Source organism: Nesoenas mayeri (assembly GCF_963082525.1).
Source record: "Nesoenas mayeri genome assembly, chromosome: W".
NCBI classification, from domain to species: domain Eukaryota; kingdom Metazoa; phylum Chordata; class Aves; order Columbiformes; family Columbidae; genus Nesoenas; species Nesoenas mayeri.
In genome coordinates this window covers 9,399,308-9,409,957 of record NC_137553.1, presented here as the reverse complement: position 1 = coordinate 9,409,957, position 10,650 = coordinate 9,399,308, and the positions used below count along the sequence as shown (strand labels likewise).

Below are 10,650 nucleotides of genomic sequence, written 5' to 3'. Positions count from 1 at the left end.
ACACCTTGGAACTACTCTAAGCATGCGCAGTGTCCTCTGGTGGTCGTTCAGGGGGTCTTCTTGATGAAGTAAAAAGTCTTCTTCGCCCGTGTACTTTTCACCTTTTGTCACCACGCATGCGCGCTATTCCTATGTTCATTGTGAAATCATGTAAAATTCTTGGATTTCTTAGATGTGCATTCTCAGCACATCCTATCCTTTCAAGATAAGATAAGGACTAACTGAGGACTAACTTTCAGTTCTCTTTTTGTATACAACCTGCAAAGCTTCAAGATAAGGTAAGAAACTTGGATATAGTTTACAAAACTTAGTTACAACTATAACATTTCCCCCCTTGGAAAATGCTTTTCTATTCCTAGACAATGCATTTTCACTCCATTTTAATCAGCTCTTTCAACAACTGACCCTCATCATGGCTTCTTTGGAGCATGGTTTTAATCTTTTAAGCAATCATAAAGGCTCCAAAAAAACTTGCTTCTTTGTCCATGTAAACTATGTCACCATTACTGATGGAGACGAAAATCCTGTCCTCTCTTTTCAGCTGAAACACGCCACCTTGGTAGATGGAGTAAAGTCCATATTCTGCCTTTTTAGACCAGCAGCTTGTTCTTGCACTTTTCATGAGTAAAATGGGCTCTGGGTAATTAGTCAGTTTGTAAACATATTGGACAAGCTGTTTGGGGTTCCTGACTTGTGCTAACAAATCTGAATCCTCGTTCTCGTTTTCACGGAAATGAAAATAAATTTGTGAGTAGATGTAATAAAAGCCTGTCTGGGGTATCACTAACTCGCCATTTCTCTGTTCCACATTGTAAAGGAAAGAGTGGCCTTTTCTTGACAATTCCCAGTTTTGTTTTGTTTGTTTGGTTTTTGTTTGGTTTTGTTTTTGTTTGTTTTGTTTTGTTGTTGTTGTGGTTTTTTTTCTTTTTCACCATTCCCTCTCCTGGGTGAGGAATCTATGTGTGGGGACAGGGAATTCTTCCTGTTGCTGTCGCCCGTCAGATGTGCCGCAATCCCGTTGATGGGACCACGCGGCTGCTGCCCATTGGTCTGTGACAGCGTCAGCACTCTGTCAGCGTTGACGGCAGATGTTTTCCTCGTAGCTTTTCGACATCCTTTAAATTACCTTTCCCAGGTGCCAGCAGGGGTCAGCTGCTCTGTCTTCACTTTCAATTAGATCCAAGTTTTGGATGAAATTTCCCATTTCCTCCCTAGTGAGACAAGCGATGCTGCTCTTGGAGTACGTGTCCCGGAGCTGTTTGAGCTCGTTGGTGAGGTAGAGGAAGGTGACGGCCACGCAGACGGACTGCAGGAACACGGTGGTGACCAGCATGGCCCCGCAGGTCTGCCCAGGGCTGGGACCGGCCGCGGGCAGCATCATGGCCGGGCAGGGCTGGTCCCCACGCAGCACTGCACTGTTCCCTCTGGCGGCGGAGCGGGCCGGGCTGGGGTTCACCCGCTGCTGTCCCGCTGTTAGCAAACGAAACACGTAATTGTATAAATTCTGATTACCCTTTACATACACACTTGGATTTGGATCAGGTGCTTCATATAGTTTGCCATACAGAGTTTCGTATGGGCTTACTAACACTCCACTCCTAGGTTTAATCCTAATACGCAACGGCTTCAGCGTTATTGAATTTTTGGTTCCTGACAAATCTTGCTAAGTTGCCTTTTTAGGTTTGATTTTTTTTTCCTTTTCCTTTTCTTTTCGTGTTTTGTTTGTTTGTTTGTTTGTTTTTGTTTTTTTTTCTTTCTCTCCGCCTGTCCACTAGACTGGGGTCTCCATGCATGGGGTATGTAATTCCCATTTAATTACCAAACTGTGTTACCACTTGAGCAACAAAGTGTGGTCCCCTATCAGATGATATTCCCAGTGGTACCCCAAATCTAGAGATTATTTCCCTTAGTAACCATTTTACAGTTTCTTGTGCCTGGTTGGTGCGACAAGGGAAGGCTTCCGGCCATCCCGAAAAGGTATCTACCCCAACTAATAGATATCTGAATCCTCGAGTTCTGGGGAGTTCCACCTAATCTGTTTGCCAATAATCTCCTGGTTGTACTCCTGTCTTAATTTTCCCCATATCTATCTTTCTTTTTACTACAGGATTATTTTTCAAGCAAATTTCACACTTAGCTGTGATAGACTTTGCCATTGTTAACATCTGGACTGAGATAATCCATTTTCTCAGATTTGTTACCAATGCTTCTGCACCCCAATGACACTTCTGGTGTTCCGCCTGAAGTATTCCTTCCATAGTGGTAATTGGCACCACAACTTGTCCATTGGACAGTTACATACTACCCAGAATTATCCTTGCTGGCTTTTACTAAATTTGCCAATCTCTCATCTTCTGTAGAATATTTAGGTGCCTCTGAAGATAATAAATCAATTGCTCTTAACTTCTGGGAGACAAGACCCACCATTGTCCAAACTTGTTATGCTACTGACCGAGCTGTCTGATCGGCAAGTCGATTTCCTTCAATAATTTTCGATGTTCCACTCTGATGAGCTTTACAGTCCATAATGGCAACTTGTAATGGCTTTTGAATGGCATTAATCAAGTTTAATATTTCCTTCTGGTATTTGATGTTTGTTCCCTGAAAGGAAAGTAGTCCACGCTCTTTCCAGAGGGCTCCATGTACATGAACAACACCGAACACATATTTTGAATCAGTCCAAATATTGACCCTTTTGTCCTCACTGAGCTCTAATGCCCTAGTTAGGGCAATCAACTCAGCTTTCTGTGCTGATGTGTTTGGTGGTAGGGATTTGGATTCAATCACTGTTTTGACAGTAGTAATCGCATATCCTGCATACCACACTCCGCTTTCCACGAAACTACTGCCATCAGTAAAAAGTTCCCAATCCATCTCTTCCAATGGGGTATCCTTCAAATCGAGACGAATTGCATGGGTGTATTCGATGACCTCCACACAATGATGTTCCAAATCCTCTTCTTCAGTTTCTGCATTTAAAAACACAGCTGGATTCATTAGGTTAGTTGTTTTAAAATAACATCATCTTGTTCTGTCAGGATCGCTTGATATTTCATCATTCTGCTTGGGGAAAGCCAATGGTCCCCCTTTTGTTCCAATACCGTAGTCACCATGTGGGATACAAATACTTAAATCTTTTTCCCCATGGTCAATTTTCGAACTTCCTGGATTAATCACAGTAGCAGCCACTGCCCGCAAGCACACCGGCCATCCAGCACTTACCGGATCAAGTTGTTTAGAGAAGTAACCTACGGGCCTTATCCAGGATCCCAGCCGTTGAGTTAATACTCCTAAGGCAAGTCTCTGTCGTTCATGTACGAATAACTGAAAGTCTTTACTTAAGTCAGGTAGGCCCAAAGCAGGTGCTTTTATTAAAGCTTGTTTCAATTTTTGGAAAGCTGCTTGTTGCGGCTTTCCCCACACTAAGGTCTTATTCTTCTGCGCCTCATATAAAGGTTTGGCAGTAAGTCCATAGTCCATGATCCAGAGCCTGCATCATCCTGTCATTCCTAGAAAAGATCTTAATTCATGTAAGTTTCGTGGTTCTGAGATAGCACAGGTAGCATGCACGCGGTTTATACCTAGTCTTCACTGTCCTTGAGAAAGCTCGCATCCTAGATAGATCACAGTCGTGGATGCAATCTGAGCCTTATTTTTCGATACTTTATATCCATTCATTCCTAATTGATTCAATATTTCAATTGTTACCTGGATGCAGAGTTCTTGGGTCTCAGCAGCAATCAGAATATCATCCACATATTGCAGCAACAAATACCATTGTCGGGGAATTCCAATATGCCGATATGGCCTCTTGTAGTCCACTCCTCGAACTCTTTGGCTAGTTGATTCCCAAAGATAGTCGGACGATTCTTAAATCCTTGTGGAAGGCGCGTCCAGGTTAATTGGGTCTTTGTTCCTTTGTGTGGATTTTCCCACTCGAAAGCAAATAACTTTTTACTTTCCTGGTCAAGGGGTATGCAGAAGAAGGCATCTTTTAAATCAAGTACTGTAAACCATTTATATTCCTCTTTCACAGATGTTAACAAGGTATATGGATTTGCAACTACCGGATGTATATCCTTAGTGATCTGGTTTATTGCCCATAAGTCCTGGACTAATCGATAGCTACCATCAGGTTTGTTTACTGGAAAAATTGGAGTTTTATATTCTGATTCACATTCTTCTACAGTTCCATATTTCAAAAATTTCTCAATCAAAGATACTATTCCTAATTTAGCTTCTAATTTCAACGGGTATTGCTTCAACTGTACTGGTTTTGCACCTTCCTTCAGCTCCACTTTCACAGGTTTAGCTGTTTTTGACCTCCCGCGTATGTCAGTTTCCCATACTGTGGGAATCACTGCGTCTTCTACTGCCTGTGGTACTTTACAATTGGATTTTCTTTATAATAATAAAATTTCTTTATAATAATTTCTTTATAATTTCTTTATAATAATAACATTTATTTATAATAATAAAATTTTCTTTATAATAATAAAATAATAAAATTTGTCCTACCTTTGACTCCAGAATTTTCATTACCAAATCTCCATCTTCAAATGTTATTATGGCATCTAATTTAGTCAGCAAATCTCATCCTAAAAGAGAGACTGGACAATCTGGGACATATAAGAATTCGTGGGTTAGTTCCTTTTCTCCAAAGCACAAATCCAAAAGTTGTAAGAATGGCCGTACCTCCTCCTTCCCTGTGGCACCAACAATTGTTGTAGCTTTATGGCCTACGTAGCTTTATGACCTACCGCTCCCTGTAAGGAATTCAGGAAAGAGTAAGTAGCCCCTGTGTCTACTAAAAATTTTGCATCCCGGTTTTGGCAGCTTCTTTTAATCTTTCTAAAAAGGCCGAGGGAGACTCATTCTTTTCCTGCCTCACATTATACTATTTTGACCAATTCATTTTCTTCGGCATAGCAGTTTGAACGCCAATCAATAACCAATCCTGATACCTCTGGAGACGGCATAACCCGCCTCCTGTATTATAATTCCATCGGGGATCTTCTTTTGGAAAGTTCTCATCAACGTTACCCTCTACTTTTCCATTCCGAATATCTTCTCTCACTTTATCCCTCGCAACCCCTATAACCGTATCTTTTTCTGTAGAGTCCATTAATGTATCCAAGATCACTTGTAAATCATCCCCATCAGGATTCTGCATTTTAATTATCATCTTAATTACTCTTGCAACCTTATCTGGATTTTCCCGATAAGGACCAGCCGATTGCTTCCAGATTCCTAGATCCTCTGGCGAAAATGGAACTTTTACATAGCCTGGACTCCCCCCCCCACCTGCTGCCTGCCGCAGGGGTGCTATTATGTTTGATGATCGCCCCCCCCCCCCCCCCCCCCCCCGCTTCATCCCCCGCGGGCGGCGAGCCCGGAGGAGAGGAGCTGCAGCTCCAGCTCTAGCAGCCGCTGCTCCCCCCACCTTTTTCACCTCTTTAGCAGACAGTCAGCTTTTCAACTTTTTTTTTTTTTTTTTTTTTTTTTTCCCTCTTTTTTCTCCGCAGCTTATCAAGGAGAAGCTGCCGGGCACAGGTTTGGGCTCCTTTTGCCCTTTTTCTCTCTTCATTTAATTCCTGCAATTATAAACTTTATATGCAATTCCAATTAGCTGAACAATAGTTACATTCCTCAGCTCCTACCTTTTGTAACTTCTTACAGATGTCAATAAGCAGCATATTAAGCATCAATCCCTGACATTAATTTTAGATCCAAATCAGTCTATACACAGAACAACACTAACTGCAATACAGCTAACTCAATTTACTTTCATGTGTACAGATGCATCTGAAGGGGGAGCAAGGTGGTACTTTAGTAACAGAACCAGTTCTTATTTTGTAATTATTTTCCCAAACAAATTCTTTTGGTACCAAATTGTCCTGGTTTTGTTAAAAACAAGTTTCTCTTTTAGTGAATTTTGCCTGTCAGCTAAATCCTTCATATTAACTGCATTTTCCTGGAGAACCAGACACATGTTTTGGTAAACCTAGCAATGGAATGCAAACTTATTGATAAGGATGGATGGACATCTCGCGAGAGGGGCAACGAGAAACTGGTGACCAAGAAACTGACCAACTGTGTATAACATTCCATTCACGTGAATACTTCATATAAAGTGGGAGATCACGAGGATCTTGTCCCTTTGCCTTTTTGCCTTTGCTTTTTCCCTTCAGCTTATGGCCAACATTAGGAGAGGACCTTGCTAGTCGTCCCTGTGAACTGAGGCCTAGTGAGAGACTGAATCCAGCTCCGGTTGGCTGCAGAGTCTAATCCAGGACTTTGGTTGCTGGCTCTGCAGTTGCTGAGACTTTCAAGATTGGTTTTGTATATTTTGTATTATTTTCTCTATTGTTATTAGTAGCATTAGTAAAACATCTTTAATTTTTTCCAACTCTCTTCTCTCTGTCCTTCTTTCCCTCCCGATCGCCTGTCCTTAGTGGAAGGAGGGAGAGGGAGGGGCAAAAGGGGGAAGTGGGGGGTGGAGAGGAGGTTAACAATACATCTGCCAGGGTTTTATTGTCACCCCGCAATCTTAACCCTTGACACAAATATAAACATACAAACTAAAATACTGAGCTCAGACACGCAAACCGATTACCGAGTTCAAATATGCAAACAGATCACAATTACACTTCTATTTATGCATAGACTGTCCAAACCCAGCCTCCCTCTAATGTTTCAGTAAGCAATTTAACGGTGATACTTTTGAATTGGACATATCAACAAACAAACACAAATACAGGAACCGAACCAGACCAGAACAAGTACAGAAACAAATACAAGAACCAGACCAAATACAGGAACAAATACAGTAACCAATATAGGAACAAATACAGGAACCAGACCAGAATAAATTCAGAAACCTGGATTCAGGAACCAGGATTCAGGAACCAGGATTCAGGAACCAGACCAAATGCCGAACCTGCAGCGGTTTCCCTCTGTCTGACGGACGGCGCCTATAGGCTTTACCGATCGAGAGCTCCCTGCCCAACCGAGCGTGGCTTTCGCCGCGTCTGACTGGCAGGCTACCAGAACCAGACCAGATATTGGGTACCCAAATAATAATAAAAGCACCTTCTTACCAATCAGAGGTCCGTCGAGAGCAGCGGAGGGTCGGTTGCGTCCGATGCGCTCCCCAAGAATACCTCGGTGCTAGCCGGAGCAGGATCAAGACGCGATCCGCCTCAGCAGTGCCCACGAGGTCCCATCTGGGTCGCCAAAATGTTAGCAAACAAGACACATAAGCACAGACGTAGTTATATGCGGTGCTTTTATTTCAGCGCTGGGAAACCAGGGGTTCGGACCCAAAGTTGGCTTCGGCCACTGATTCGAACTCCACTACATTTATACAATTTGGTTACATACATATTCATTAGGGTTACAACGTATGTATTGCATATTCATCAGATTACACAACTATTTCACAATATCAGTTGCAACACCTTGGAACTACTATAAGCATGTGCAGTGTCCTCTGGTGGTCGTTCAGGGGGTCTTCAGGATGAAGTAAGAAGTCTTCTTCGCCCATGTACTTTTCACCTTTTGTCACCGCGCATGCATGCTATTCCTATGTTCATTGTGAAATCATGTAAAATTCTTGGATTTCTTAGATGTGCATTCTCAGCACATCCTATCCTTTCAAGATAAGATAAGGACTAACTGAGGACTAACTTTCAGTTCTCTTTTTGTATACAACGTGCAAGGCCTCAAGATAAGGTAAGAATCTTGAATATAGTTTACAAAACTTAGTTACAACTATAACAAGGTGGATAGAAGATGACAAAGCAGTGGATGTGGTCTACCTTGATTTCAATAAAGCATTTGACACCAACTCCCACAGCATCCTTTCTGCTTAACTGAGGAAGTGTGGTCTGGACGATCGGGTAGTGAGGTGGACTGTGAACTGGCTGAAGGAAAGAAGCCAGATAGTTGTGGTCAATGGGGCAGAAACTAGTTGGAGGTCTGTATCAAGTGGAGTGCCTCAAGCATCAGTACTGGGACCAGTACTACTCAATATATTCATCAATGACTTGGATGAGGGAATAGAGTGCACTGTCAGCAAGTTTGCTGATGACACCAAACTGGGAGGAGTGGCTGACATGCCAGAAGGCTGTGTTGCCATCCAGAGAGACCTGGACAGGCTGGAGAGTTGGGTGGGGAAAAATTTAATGAAATATAAGGGGAAGTGTAGAGTCTTACATCTGGGCAGGAACAATGATGATCTTTCGAGGTCCCTTCCAATCCCTAACATTCTCTGATTCTGTGAATAAAGGTCATATATTTTAGGCATTTACTAAGTTAATAAGAATAAGGTTCACAGATGTTTGGTGTTAGGCACTTATTAGGTGTTAAGTCACAAGAGTGGTATTTGTCAAGATAAGTAGGAGAAGGTTAGGAGACAATGCCCTTGCTCTCAGAAGATAAGGTGGTGACACTTGCACAAGCAGATTACAAGATGAATAAAAAAGGCATGTAATGCATATGCAAAGGATTTATTGGAAATATAATGAATATGTATGATCTGCTGGAAAGCAGCACTGCAGAGAAGGACTTGGGAGTTCTGGTCAACAACAGGATGACCATGAGTCAACAATGTGCCCTTGTGGTCAAGAAGGCCAATAGTATTCTGCAGTGCATTAGGAAGAGTGTGACCAGCAGGTCAAGGGAGGTTATCCTCCCTGTGGGGGACTACGGTGGGTCTGTGAATTCCCTGACGGAGAGCATGGGAACAGAAATTAGCCTTGAAGATATTAAGGCCTACCCGTGAGAAAGATGGGAGTAAAGGAGTATCTGGAGATATTAAGGTGTACCCGTGAGAGAGAAGGGAGTAAGAGTAACATTGATGATAGCAAAATTATCCAATGAGATTTTACTGCTGTAACTTGTATCCAATAGTGAAGAGACACATGAATTGGTAAAACTGTATAAAAATGCACTTGTGGCAATAAATGGCATATACTACTTTCATCCTGGAAGAACTTGGTCTACGTCGTTTGTCCATCTCAACCACGACTTATGGTGACCCTGACGTGATTCTGCATGAAGAAGAGACAGCGGTGAAGCTGTGACAGCCGAAGACGAGCTGTGGAGATGAAGCCCGGTACAGCTGATAGAGCAGCAGGGGGGAGCTGCCAAAGATCTGGATCCTTGAAAAGACACTACGCCAAGCCTCCCCCTCTACTCTGCCCTGGTGGGGCTGCATCTGGAGTACTGTGTCCAGTTCTGGGCTCCCCAGTCCAAGAAAGACAAGGAATTACTGGAGGGAGTCCAGCAGCAAGCTACAAAGATGATTAGGGGCCTAGAGCACCTTTCTTATGAGGAGAGAATGAGAGAGCTGGGTCTGTTCAGCCTGGAGAAGGCTGAGAGGGGATCTTATAAATGCTTACAAATATCTCAAGGGTGGATGTCAAGAGAATGGGACCAGACTCTTTTCAGTGGTGCCCAGCGATAGGATGAGGGGTAATGGGCACAGACTGAAGCACAGGAGGTTCCATCTGAATATGAGGAAAAACTTCTTTACCTTGAGGGTGACAGAGCACTGGAACAGGCTGCCCAGAGAGGTTGTGGGGTCTCCTCCTCTGGAGACATTCAAAACCCACCTGGACATGTTCCTGTGCAATCTATTCTAGGTGTACCTGCTTTAGCAAGTGGGTTGGACTAGATGATCTCCAGAGGTCACTTCCAACCCTGACCATTCTGTGATTCTGTGATCTGTGTAGATATAACCTGTATCTGGGAATTATGTGGGGCCCCCAGTGATAGAGAGAACTAACACTTAAAGAGTTAACCATATAGCAATTTCCTAGCTTAGAGCTTTGTGTAAGTTATTGTGTGAGAAACAGGGACTTGCTGACGACTTCACAGGCCTTGCAAAGATAAAAACACAGCTGCATCCTTGGGTGGACAAGATAACGGGAGTCTTGGGCACCAAAGAAGAAGATAATCCATCTGTAACCAGCTCATCAGTTTGAGCCTTGGCCAACTTGGCATACCAGGCCAAAGGTAAAAAGTGCACAGCGAGGTAGACATGCAGCCTTCATCCCAAAGACCCCAGCCTGCGACCACCAGGAGGCACTGCACAGGCGCAACCAGGAGGAGCCGAAGGTGGAGACTATGGAAATGATGGAATGTCATTGTAATATGAACTGCCTTTTCGGGGAAAGGTTATGAATATGTATAGGTGTTCCTAGAATTTTCATGAATACGTAACACTTTGTAGCATTTAATCAAGTTTGCGGCTGCTGGGAATTTGCACACGTTTCAGAGGAGCTATCCCCCATGTGCCCAGCGCTGAGTAAACATACCTTCTTTATAACTTCACAGGTTGTAAAGTTCTTTCCGTGCATCACCGCTAAGGTGGAATGATCCCTGTGAGTGTGCCAGCGCATCAATAAAGGTGATGCTTGCTTTTACAACTTCCAAACTGGGTTTTTCAAGTTTCTTCACTTAGCTGATTTTATGGTATCAGGGCATCACTCAGTGGTTCAGCCCAACCACACCTAGCTGTCAACTGAGGGCACGCTAGAACGCCAGGGGGCTTAACTTCTGCTAAATTAATCCTCTTAACGCAACATTGGGACACCAATAACACTGTTCCAATGCTATCTCCTCTAGATAAAGCACGGGTATTCA

The 10,650-nt window shown here is 43.2% G+C and overlaps 1 pseudogene across 1 annotated transcript; it reads right to left on the bottom strand.

Moving 5' to 3' along the window:
- Positions 1-336: 336 nt before the first annotated feature.
- On the bottom strand, positions 337-4,593 carry LOC308051412 (tumor necrosis factor ligand superfamily member 10-like; annotated as a pseudogene). The gene is made up of 3 exons (XR_013923632.1): positions 4,519-4,593; positions 904-1,470; positions 337-858 (listed from the first exon to the last, which is right to left on the bottom strand). The product of XR_013923632.1 is annotated as a tumor necrosis factor ligand superfamily member 10-like (transcript).
- Between the last annotated feature and the right edge of the window lie 6,057 nt (positions 4,594-10,650).